Below are 8,501 nucleotides of genomic sequence, written 5' to 3'. Positions count from 1 at the left end.
GAGAAAGGAAAAATGTATTTCCCAATTTGTTCAAAACCTGGGTCGGTCGGGCCCGTAGACAGTGACGCCGAGAGCCATTACAGGTCCGGGGGCAATGTGAACGTACGGGCCCCTTTGATCAGTGATGACGGTGCAGGACCATAAGTGTGTGCGTGTGGGTTGGGGTAGGGGGGTAGGGGTAGCAGTGTTGTAAATTTCTTTGTGACATGGGGGAGAGAGGTTGGTGTAAAATCCTTGAACATATGTTGAAGCGGAGCGAAAGTAGCATGTTTAGCTGCCAATAATCAAATATGAACATTGAAGGAGACAAATGCGCGTTAAGCGCGCACAAATTTGCAATTTGAAAGTGGCATTTTGCTCCCATAATAACTTCCACGCAAAGTGCAAAAACTTGCCAATTTTAAGCCAATTTGAAGCTAAAATGATCCAAGTATGAACCGTTGACCTGGTCAAATACGCGCGAAGCGTGCGAAAATTTGCAATTCGAATTAGCGACTTTTGCTCCCATATTGAACTTATTGAAACAAACTCCGTGCGGAGCGCGGGAAAATTGCCAATTTTAAGGTAAATGATCAAATAATAGGGCACAATGCACGCGAATCGCGCGAAAAGTTGTATTTTGTGTTCCCATGATTAAGCTGCACTCCGATTTCTCGAAGATTTCATTACTATAGTATATCGAGGATGATCATTTTGGCAAAAGCAAACAGTAAATTCAAGTAAAACTTACTTATTAGAGTGTGTACTTCAAAGGCTATCTTGGTTTTTTTAAATGCACGTCTCCTTTCTTTCTTTTTTTACGGGCCCGCTACTTTTGTTTGCTTTTTATGGGCCGTAAAAGAGCAAAAAAACAACCAGACCTTATAATAGACCCGTAAAGGCAAAGAAAAGAGACAGTATGGATGTGGGCCCGTAAAGAGCAAAGAAAATATACCATAGGCCCGTAAAGGAAAGGAAAGAGACCTTAGTGAGTATAAAAGCTTAATAAGCAAAGAAAAGATACCTTAATGGACCCATAAAAAGAAAAAAGAGAGACATCGGAGGGCCCGTAAAAGCAAAGAAGAGATACCGGTACCTTAGGCCTAATGAACAAGAAAATAGACCTTTGTTGGCCCGTATAGAAAAAGCAAAGGGAATATGCTTTAATTACAAGGTATTTTTTCATTACCTTTTACGTGCCCCGAGGTCCCTTTTCTTTGTTTTTACTGCCCCATTGTAAAGTATGTTTTCGTCACCTTATTTACGTTTTACTGCCTCGGACACATTATTTGAGTGTAAAGGATAATGCGTTACCCTTAATTATTTTAATTTATTGTGATCATTGTTGGTGAGCCTTCACAGTGCAGATTTGCTGATGGAACAGTAAACTCTCAGTTTACTGGCAGAAAGTTCTCAAGTTCTCAAGGGTAGTAGGGACAGGTTCATTAAGTTATGCAATGATCATGCTAAAAAGTAAAGTGAGATGCAAAGAATTTAGCGGGTGTTAATTTAAGTAATTTGTACTTTGTTCAACAAACTTATTGACCGCCCCTCGATCATGCGCTTCAAAACCCACTCGCAGCTCACAAACACAAGATAGATTTTCAAGAAGACAATTATTAGGGACGTGATTAGATTTCCACTTCTGTAGTTCACCTCTGGGCAGATCCCCAAATTGTGAAGATAGCAAAAATATATTCACCTTATCTCAAATGTGCTATTTGCAATTTTGAGTATTGTTGGTTTCAAAACTGACATACATACAACAACAGAGGGCGCATTTAATATATATGTTACAACCAGTGTGTTACAAGAGCGTTTACCAAGGTGGTTGAAAATTATTTAGTTTTCTGGGTTGTTAGGATGAACAAATTTTATTCTTTAATCGGAGCAGCCAGCATATAGAAAAATTTTCGATTAATCTTGTTAAGAACAAAAAAAAAAAAAACCCTGCTCAAAATCGAAGATATTCAACATGATTCCTTTATTTTTAATACAAATGGTATAGGTCTAAAATTAAGAGTATAGCATCAACCCTATGTTATAGGTCTACGAAGTTGCAAAATCGCGCCAGATTCCATACTTTTATTCTCGAAATATTTTGAATTATGTAACAATACCTCAATTTCGGCGTGAGATTTTCATGACTACTTTTAACCATAAATCAGTCCATACGCCAGTGTGTTTATGCTAATGTCATTACATAATCAAGTATTCAAAATCGCTAATGCATATTTCTTTTGAAAGACAAAAGTAAAAACTTGTATTTATCGTAAGTAACAGTCATCAAAGTCATACATGAGCGATATACACCATAGTTTTGGGAACTTATTGATCGTCCCAAGTATATTTAATCCAAGTACAGAATTAAAGAAGATCCAATTTCCGAATACATTCCACTTTTGTGCGCGCATTTGTACCATAAATTGATTTTGTCATCATTAGGTGCTTCACTATACTTTCCAACCCCAGTTCCCCAAAGTTAAAAAGAAATGTACGCCATTGACCATAGGGTACACTGCAAAAACAAGTGTTAATACATTAACACTATTTGAGCAACACTTTTTAAACATGTTAAACCGTTAATGTGTTAAAATATTAACATTTGTGTTAAAATATTAACAATTATGTGTTAAAATATAAACACTTTTACACTTTTATTAACACATTAACACTATGATTAAATGAGGATGTTCATTTTAAATGCTTTAACACGTTAACACCACTTTCCAAAAACAAGTGTTAATATATTAAGTGTTACTTTTTAAACACGTTAAACCGTTAATGTGTTCAAATATTAACATTTGTGTTTATATTTTAACACACAATTGTTAATATTTTAACATAAATGTTAATATATTAACGGTTTAACATGTTTAAAAAGTGTTGCTCAAATAGTGTTAATCTATTAACACTTGTTTTTGCAGTGTAGGGTGGCAAGTCAGTCCCCTACCCTGCTCAATCGACAGAAATGTTGTGACAAAATTTACGATTTGCATCTTCCTTTTGGTCTATTTTAGACCCAAAATGCAGCCAATTTGGGAACATTTAGTATTAAAGTGCCAAATTGCCACGTGCTTCGTGCACATTTATCTCGGCAAACCCATTCTGTGAGTATCTACGAGACCCCCCGTTGAAAAAAGGTCCTTTTATTTTCATCTCAAACTTGAACACGATCACGAATTTGAAAAATGAGAGTTATAATTCCATCCTTTCTATTATCTAAATCATAATATGATGCCTGGAATAAGTATAGATGAAGTGACATGTGTTTACATTTGATACACCCTCTGTTGGTCTGTGATCAAAACTGTAAAAAAAAAAACACTATAGTTTACATGGGAGAAGATGATTTTTATTCATTAACTTTGGTTTTAAAGCAAATAATACTAAAATGGTATCAATCTTGTTTATAAATGCATCAAGCTATATACATAATATCACACAAAACTTCAAAGGTTTTTAAAAGTTGAGTTTTAAAGAGATTTATGTGGTCTGTCATAGACACTCCTATGTTATTTTGCCTGGTTTGAAACAACAGAGGGCGGTCTGAATGTAAACATGTGACATCATAGGTCACCTCATCTATAAAACTTGTGAGCTGGATCAAAATACCGGGACTAAATTAACCAAAGGTAGTTGTAAAATGCCTATGCATTTTCATCTGGCACGATTTTAGGACACAATTGTCCTCAATTGTGTTCATTTAGGACAATGGTGTTCATTTTAGCATCGAAATTGCACTTGCGCATTTGTCCCAGTAATGTTCTTTTAGTAGCAGATGAGTGGGATGATTAGGGAACTTTGCCCACTGGCTCGGTGACTCCGGTACATCCCCCTTTAATTTTAGCACTGAAATAGCAAATTTTCGCACATTTGTATCAAAATTATGTGCGTTTTTCTGGTGAAGGAGTTCTGAGGACAGCTTGGATTACAGTGTGGGGGAGGGACGTCTTCTATCCGAAGATACATGCGCGTATTTTTTTTTTGGGGTTTTGGGGCGCCAGCCTCACCCCCCCCCGGTAAAAGCAGGGGAGGCCAAAACGGGGGCGGCCAAAAGCGGAAGAAGAAGGGGCGGCAAAAGAATTAGTAAAGAAAAAAGGGCGGAAAAATTATGAAAAAATGGTACTATACATCAAAATGTGTTGCTTTTAGGACGCTAGCGCTTATAATCTTTTTTTTTTTTTTCAGAAACCACCAAAAAAAATTGGGTCAACCTTTTCGGGCTGTTGAGGAAGGGGCGGCTAAATTGAATTTCCTTCAGCCCCCCGGGGTAGGAGCGGCCACGGTACGCCACTGAAGATGGCTGTCAATCATGTTGCGCAGGGGCCAGCAAAGGGTAAATCCGGCCATGATATACCAGCAAAATTTATTTCTCGACAACCACCCTGAAAAAATCGTCTATAGCGACGGCCCTGATTGAGTGGCGTTACCTCGGTCACCCCCAGCACGGGTCATGTAGCGCTACAGACAAAACTTGAATAGTAGATACTCTTAAAATATTCAACTTTTACATACATTTTGGCAACATGTTCTCAACGGCACATAAACAAATTTTATTCTTGCCCATGTTTACCCAGATCAACCAGCGGATAATAACTCATGCTACGAGCAGAGCAGAATACGAGCTAAAAATGGTGTCCTAAAACAACAAAGCCTAATTAGATAAAGCCTAATTGATTAGATGATAAGATACTATCTTAAAGTATAGATATATATTTTGATATACGTTAAAAAGATTTGCCCTCATAGTTTTACATTTGCTGGCAAAAACATGGTAACTCGTGTTACCTTGACTTGTGCCATATTTTGTCCACCTCAAAAGATAAAAACGAATTAAGTAATAAATACATTAAAAAAAACATGCAAATACTTACATTAAACTGAAGCTTAAAGACAGTTAATCATATATGCTTAAGTAGTCCGAAATTGAAAACCACTGCGCTAGTCCGAATCTGTGAAACACTGCGCTAGTCCGAATATTCGGACTAGCGCAGTGTTTCTCTGATTCGGACTAGCGCAGTGGTTCACAGATTAGGACTAGCGCAGTGGTTTTCAATTTCGGACTAGCGCATTGCTTTTCAGTTTCGGACTAGCGCTATGGTTTTCAGTTTCGGACTAGAGCCGTGTTTTCAGATTCGGATTAGCGCAGTGTCGGACTGAAGGAGTATTTTCCAGATTCGGACTAGCGCAGTGTATTTCGGATTCGGACTAGCGGAGTGTCGGACTGACAAAGTGCTTTTCAGATTCGGACTAGCGGCGTGTTTTTTAAAATTATGTAAACCACGCCGCTAGTCCGAATTTTTGTCGGACTAGCGGTGTGGTTTTCATAAATAAATTTCGGACTAGCGGCGTGTCGGACTGTTGCAGTGGTTTTCATTTTCGGACTAGCGCATGCTTTTTTCGGACTAGCGCCGTGCTTTTCATTTTCGGACTGACGCACCTCTAAGTATAGGGAATTTGTGCTGTCGGACTAGCGGCGTGTCGGACTAGCGGCGTGTCGGACTAACGCCATGTACCCGGCTGAACAACTAGCAGGCTATGTTAGCACATCTATGACAATGACAAAGATACCAGAATCTGAATTTTGATAATTTTTACGATTGTCCGGATGAGCAAATCACTGAATGGGCCTTTAAATGCAATAGGTGTATGTTTCTGATTTACCTGTGCGATATTGCAATGGATTGTAATGCCATAGGTGTAGTAATTTGGTGTGTAATGCACCATTACAAAGCAAACAGTAGATGGATGCACAGTAACAATACTGTATGAGGCTCAGGTTCCCAAATGAGAACAATAGTCTGCATATTATTGTTAACCAGCATTGTCGTGGTAAATAATGACTTGTTGATGGTACAAGTCATGGTTGCTAATGTCAAACTTAACAAAGGAATCGTGATTGTATCACACAAGTAAATGAGAAACATGTGGTTGTGGACTTAACATTGTTTGGAAACAAGCTCTTGTGAACATACTACAGGGAGTAAACCGGTCGACTCAAATTTTCATTTCCTACTTCTTATTCAATGATGATTTACAAATTCAGTATAACAGTGTAACAAGATCTATAAAAGAAAATCCTCTTTGAAGGGTAGTTTGCTAACTGAAGTTACGCATGATTTTCATCAATACCTCTCTTCTTTTTGTTTTCCTTGCAAACTTGATTAGTACAGGGTGTCCCCAAACAACAGAACCCTCATTGCGCCCTCATTTTCTCCTATTTCTGAAAAATTGTTCAAAAATATTTTGGTATGTAAAAAAAACCTTTAATTGCTAGCGTTAGTAGGCCCAAACCAATTATTTCAATGGACTCACAACTTTTGAAGATATGCCTTTTATAGATCTTCGCAACCGTATAACTGCTGCATTCGCAAGTATCCGGCGCACAAGGATGATATGCAACACAATTGATGCAATGAGGACCAGGGCTGAAACCTGTATTCGTCAAGGAAGTAGCCAGGTAGAGGGCAGAGCAGCACAGTAAACTCACTTCAGAAGAACAACAAACAAACCAAACAGCCCTTTTCAGGGCTACCTTTTATCCCAAAAAGAGAAATGACTTATTTGTAAATAAAACGAAAGCAAGTAACAACAAGAAAGTAAGAAACATAATAAAGCAAAAACAGCATAAATAAGAAAAAATAGGTAATTGCAAGTATAGCAAAAGAAGTCCCATCCCACATACATTTGGCCCACAAATTAATGACACTTAACAAAATCCATTGCCATAAGCACACTGGTCATGCCCATTCCCTAAATTAAGTTGTTATTTTATAACGTTATCATTGAGCTTTAAAAGATCATATCTTCAAATTAAAGTTGTGAGTCGATTAAAATATTTGTTTCAGTTTATCAAAGCTAATGATTAAAGATTTCTTTACATTCCAATATATATTTGATCAACTTTTCTAAAATAGGAGAAAGAGGGGGCACAATGAGGGTTCTGTTATTTTTGGGACACCCTGTACATAAATTTGTTCATTACATCATGGACTCAATTTATTCTATTCAAATTGAGTACTTGAATAGAATAAATTTTCTTTTGTTATACCAGCTTAACATCAAACTATGAGTAGTCGTGCACGCTAATATAATCTCTTCCACAATGAATGCCAGCAAATTTAATATCATATCGTTTCTATCATGTGAAAAAAAACTTCCATTATAATTGGTCAAGTTATTGATCACATAGATCAAGTAATAACGAGGCATCAGTTTCGATATTTTGATATCACTCTTCAGCGAAATCCACTGAACACTTGACTTTATATATCCTTTGCGTATAAAATCTTCCCAATTTCCAAAATGCTGCGGCTTTCACCAATCACTCACTTTATTTAGGAAACAGGTCACAAATAAAATGTTGCTCAACCTGTAACTATTTACATTGACAGACGTGTTGTTTCATAAACCAGACTTTAGGAAGTCGACCGAATAACATAATCCTCCTTCAATTATAATGCTGGAATACTTGCTGAAGTGAAGCACATTCACTACCAACACCAGGCCTTGCCGTCTAGATTTTAAAGGCGAGTGATCAATCACTCGCTAGCACGATGCTAGGCGAGTGGTCGAATTACTCTCTACATTTTAATCGAATCACTCGCTAGGTCTGAAACATTATTCATATACTAATATGAAACAATACACACTGTTCACAAAGCTTCACAAACCATTTCTTTCGTATCCAGGGTTTAAGGCTAACTTATCAATGTAGATCGGATACAGGATACACTGAAGTGCTGAAACTTGCATGTAAATTGATATTGGATTCAATTTTGGGCGATTCGCAGCGAGCGATATTTAGTGTCTTTGGCGAGTTTAAAATCGCTCGCTAGAAATTGAATTTGGGCGAGCGGTGGCGAGCGAGGACGATCGCTCGCCTCAAACGGCATGGCCTGCAACGCATTATAGAGAGCGCTTACAATCTCTCTTCATGGAAACTAACAAGAGAGAAACTATCCCTTCTCTCTTATATACCAAAGTGGTAAGTGAGATTTCCCCAGCTAGCTATTAACAGCACTATTGGTGCAATACAAAGAACATTCTAGAGAATTAGGGATTTCCAAAGATTCGCCATAAGGTATGATTGGATTTTTTTCTGATCAACTTGATTGCATGAGAGGGGATTCCCAAAATGTCATTACCCATTAACTCTTGCAATGCGGGTTTCCCATTCTTTCCCATTTATCAAATTAATTTTTACTCCGGGCACATCACATTGCCGATTTAGTATGAACGTATAGGCCTACTGTGGCGAACTGGTTGACGATTGTATAGCAAAATATCCTTTTTCCATGCATTATTTTTACAATTCATATCTTAAAACTATAGGATTATCCCCTTTAAAATGTATGTATTGTGAATATTCTTCCATAGATATTTTGTTTTCAGAAAAAATATTTTGAATGTGGCTACCTGCACCAGGACAGATTTGATCAAAATATTACGTACAACGTGTTTAATAAGAGGTCCTCAATGACACATTAACTGAACGGTGCAAAATCAACTGTTTGAAT

This window comes from Amphiura filiformis, chromosome 9 (assembly GCF_039555335.1).
Source record: "Amphiura filiformis chromosome 9, Afil_fr2py, whole genome shotgun sequence".
Taxonomy (NCBI): domain Eukaryota; kingdom Metazoa; phylum Echinodermata; class Ophiuroidea; order Amphilepidida; family Amphiuridae; genus Amphiura; species Amphiura filiformis.
Note: the sequence above shows the minus strand (reverse complement) of the source record.